The sequence below is a fragment of the Asparagus officinalis genome, chromosome 6 (genome assembly GCF_001876935.1).
Source record: "Asparagus officinalis chromosome 6, Aspof.V1, whole genome shotgun sequence".
In the NCBI taxonomy this organism is placed as follows: Eukaryota; Viridiplantae; Streptophyta; class Magnoliopsida; order Asparagales; family Asparagaceae; genus Asparagus; species Asparagus officinalis.
Window position 1 is genome coordinate 52,997,633 of NC_033799.1, and position 5,197 is coordinate 53,002,829.

Below are 5,197 nucleotides of genomic sequence, written 5' to 3' on the forward strand. Positions count from 1 at the left end.
ACCAATACAATCCTAGAGAACAAAAAATTACAATTGAATCTTTTTTTTAAATTAAATGAACATGCTTTTAATCACAAATTAAAGAGAGAATACCTTAAAATAAGGATAGTATAGAGGGTTGCTAAGGATCTCCTGTGGAACTTCATTCCGTGTTTGTCCTAAAAAGCGTGGTCGTATGTGACAAATAGCTTCTAACACTTTGTTGAAATACCTACTCACAGTCTTGCCAGATCTAATAAAATGTGACCTAATACTTCAATTTTTAGTTTTATGCCCCAAAATATTCAAAGTCATAGCAAGTTGCTCCTCCACTGTAACATGTCTTGAGTCTCGCAATAAATCGTTGCTCCTCAATATCTCTGCAAGCTTCATAAAAGCACCACTTCGCATTCTAACATAGTTGACACAACTATCACTAAATCCATTATATATGCAATCCAGGTGTTGTTTTCTATTTTGATATTGTATTATTTTCTCTTCACTAGGACCTGCACGTATAGATCTACGTCTACTTTGCATTCTCCTCATGAATGCCATAACCATAACCAAGACAGATAGTACAACACCCGAACACATATTAACTACGGTTTCTTCATCGAGATCACCATCCATCTAAAATACAAACGTCATATTAAAGCAGATAGTAACAGTAAACGAAGATGGTTGTCTAATTATATTGCTAAGGTCCTATTTACAAAATGAAAAGACAAAGCTATTAGACTTGGGTTTAAAAATATATTTGGAAACTAATGCAGACAAAATCAGGTCACATTGTTCAATATGATGACTTCAAGCCTGGTCCATGACCCACAATTAAAAATACATATTTTCTCTTCTTATCCCTAGGCCAATAAGAATGGTAACTACAATATGTGTACATGTAGAGAAGCATGCCTTTAATAAGTCACTCAAATGAGCTATCGGAGATTTTACACACTTAAAGCTTATTGTTTGTCATCACATTAATGTTTGCCTTCAAATTAATTTTTCAATTTGTTTCTTAGTTCGTATTCAGTTCATCAAAACCCAAAGCCATGCTCAAGGACAAGAAAGTCCATAACTATGAACCTATCAACTAATTGAATGCAGACAAGGAGTTTCTAACCATAAAAATTGATTCATTTCCCATCATTCAAAGAAATAAAATGTTTTTCGACTATACTAATTTCTTTTTACGCAAACACGTGCCCTTCATTCATGATAAATTAGCATGGAAAAATTTATAACGTAGTCATACAGACCACGAAATTGCTACTAATATTCTTAAAATTTATAACACGAGGTTGTTTAAGCATGGTAAATTTTACAAACTATGCCCTTCATTCATGATAATCGATCTTCATCAATTACTAATTTGTTTTTACGCAAAGACCAAAATGAAAATGCCCTTCATTCATGATAATCGATCTTCATCAATTACTAATTTGTTTTTACGCAAAGACCAAAATGAAATTGCTACTAATATTCATTCGATCTTCATCAATTACTAATTTGTTTTTACGCAAAGACCAAAATGAAATTGCTACTAATATTCATGTTGTTAGCATGAACTCAGATCAATAGTTAAGACAAGCAACCAGAGCATATATATTAAGCTGCATAAAATTAATGCCCAAAATCGGAGCTCAAACAGATCAAAGCTCAACCAGACCATGAAAATCCACATGTCAGAGCTCAAAATCGGAGAAAAAACAGTGCTCAAATCGGAGCAAGAGCTGAAGATCTCAAAAATATAAGTCGTTTAGGGTTTTTTTTACCTGAGTAGCGCGCAAGATCTCAAGAACAACGACCTTCTTTCAAATCCCCAAATCAACCGCAAGATCAAGAACAACGACCTTTCAAAATCCCCAAATCAACAGCAAGCTCTCAAGAACAGCGATCTCCTTTCAAATTCCCAAATCAACTGCAAGCTCTCAAGAACAGCGATCTCCTTTCAAATTCCCAAATCAACTGCAAGATCTCAAGAACAGCGATCTCAAGATCGCAAGAGATCAAAACGGAGGAAAATCGAGCTCGCTTGCACAGGAGAATGGCATCAAGAAGTGAGAACGAGAGCTGGAGGAGCAAAAAGCCGTGCGAAGTTGATGTGGAAAATCGGGGTGGAAGCGAGAGTAGGTGGCGGGAGAAAATGGAGGGAAGGAACGGCGCAGTGATCAGAAACCTAGGGTGAAAGGAGAGGGGGAAAAACAAGCTTTGATCACTTTCCACCAAAATCGGCATTTTGGGAACGGAAAGGAACTTTCAGCAAATCACCACTTTCAGCTCCCTTTTCTTTCGCCACTCAAAACGAAACAAACATCCGTAAATGAAAAAAACTGACATAATTTTCGACGTCAGTTTTCAAAATGGGCTTTTCCTTCACTTTCAGCTCAAATTTGAGCGAAACAAACAGGCCCTTAGCGGAGAAGATAGTTGTTTGACTACGTGATAATATCTACCATATCTCAGAATTTTTAATTGGATCCATTTCTACGCTGGCAACTAAGAATACAAGCACAAGGAATTTTATAAGTCTCGAAATACTATAGCAATTACTCAGTTTAACAAAATGAACCGCTACTTTATAGAGGTAATTTTTTTAACAGTGAAAAATATCAATATTATTGGACAAGATAAAAAATACACATAAAATTTTGGCGGTAACAACAAGAGATACGATGGTAGAACAGGAATCACAACAACAACAAGCACTGTATCTGACAACTTTGTAAAATTATAGTAATGATGTGATTAGTGACAACTAATAAGTACCATAATAGTTCATAGTTGTGAAATAACAAACAATGAATAAGGTTGATACCGTTAGGTGTGACCCAAAATACCTATAATTTTTGGCATAAACGAGAAGAGTACTAATGAGCGTAAAACACAAACGTGGTTGATCTGTGATGTAGAACATACAGCAGACACGTTTATGTCAAAGTGTGATATTCGCAAGCCCAAATGCGGGCCTTGTCGAAGAAAATAACTTGTTTCGAAGAAATGACCGTAACTTTCAAACCGTACGTCGGAATTGGACGAATTATATATGAAAATCGACTATCTCGACGAGACGGAGCCATCTAAACCCACACCTTCGGGTTCGGTTTGCGTTCTCAGTTTTGCCAAATTCCTTACGGTTTGAGAGATATTTGTATTTTTGTCCGTTTTTACTATTTTTAGTAATATTTTAGGAGTCTATTTTGTTTAGGAAAAATATCCGATTTGATCTCAGATTTGATCGGAGGACTTTCTTAATCATAAGGAGTCCTTTTAGGAGTTTTAATGTTTTAGGAATTCTTTACCATTTTTGGTAAGTTGAGAGTCCTTGTAGGAATTAGAGTCCTTGTAGGAGTCTTGTTTCTTTTTCTATTTAAGAAGAGTATTATAAGCCCTAGAGGCATAACTTTTCATCAATAAAATTTCTTTTTTTCAATATTTTCTTCGTGGATTCGAAGTTCTTCGTGGATTCGAAGATCGTTCTTTGTGGATTTAGAGAACACCCTTGGTGGATTCCGAGGTTATTGTAGGCGTATAAAACTGCCTATGGGTCCCTTAGCACAGCTCGGCACGGTGATTCGACGAACCAACGAGGCGACGAATAGCACGCAAGCAACAGAATAAATCCATTCACGTTCAGAATCAAACCAAGTGTTGAAGAGTCAACGAGTGATCCAACCAAAGACAAACTCGGACGAATCACGATCGAATCAAGATCAGTTTCAGACTCGAACTCAGAAGCAGATTTACTGCCAAATCAGAAGCGGATTTACTGCCAAATCAGATCAACAAAATCCGAATCTAAGTCAACCGAATCACGGACAGAACCGAGAAAAGGATACAGCGCAAAACGACGGAAAACAGCAAACCCAGAGGGGCTCGGCCAAAACCGAGCCGCCTCAAGGTGGCTCGGCCAAAGCCGAGCCACCCTGAGGTGGCTCGGTGGCCGAGCCACCTTGAGGTGGCCGGCCCAGAGCCGAGCCACCTCAAGGTGGCCGGCTGCACTGTGCCCAAGGCACAGTGAGGGTAGCCTATAAATAGGCCCCCTTTTGTTCATTTTCAAAGGTTGGACTTTTGAGAGCCGAAACTCTGCCGGATTGAAGATCGAGCTTAGAGTTTTGAAGACTTGAAGACTTGGACATCCAGATCTGATCCTCGGCGAGCATCCACGTCACAAAAGGCAGGAGTTCGAGAGAGGGGAAGAACAGATCTGAGATCTACACGAGATCACACTCCGGATCTAAGCTTGGTCTTAGATCCCGAGATCCGAGCGATTATTTCCTTAGTGAACTAATCCCTCCCGGCTATTATTCCCTTCGTGGAATAATACCCGTCAAATCGTGTAGATCCGACCGGATCTAGATCGTGCGGTGGTCCACGGATTAACCCCGGCTTTGGCAAAGAACACACAAAAGCGAGTGACCGCAAAACAGGAGCTCGCGATTTGTTCACAAGGAGAAAGTTGTAATTTTTTTTTATTTTCTTTGATTTCGTTGTAACCGGATCTAAAAAAGACCGGATCTTTTGTAACCACAAAAAGTTGTTATTTTGAGATCACAATGACATCAATGAAGAAAACGATTTTCCCCGCGAACAATCTGGCGACCACAGTGGGAGCCGCCGATCTCGCTGCCGAGATCGGAGCGTCGCAGCCGCGGATCTCAATCCCGGTCGTGGAGGAGGTCGAGTATGAGTTCGACCAAGCCAAGTTTGAGGAGTACGTATCCTCGTCCGGATCTACCTCCCCCCGCAAGTCCAAGTTCTCCTCCAAGAGGAAAACTCGTTGGTATGAAGACGTTGAAAACACCAATGAAGATCTCGCCCCGTTTGATGCCAAAGTCGCATCGGGTGAGATTCCTCCAATTTCCAACCAGGGCAGGCCTGCTCTTGCCAACCCTTCTGCCGCAGGGGGCGTGGTGACTCTCTCGAAGAGAGCCCGCCAAAGGCAACGTCAACGCCTTGCGAAACAGTTCGCAAAGGCCATGGAGTCCGTTGACGGGATCCGCTACAACGCGGATCTGAAGAACAAGAGAGGCAAAAAGCCCCAACAATCAATGAATGGTGGTTCCTCCAAGCCGCCAACAATGGAATGGGTCCGTGTCAAACGGAACCGATCAACGCTGGAGGAGCGCATTCGCAAACGCCGCGCACTATCAGCGCAAGCACGGGCTCAAGCTGAAGAAGCCCGTAGGAAGTTGCAGAAGGAGGCGGCCAAGAA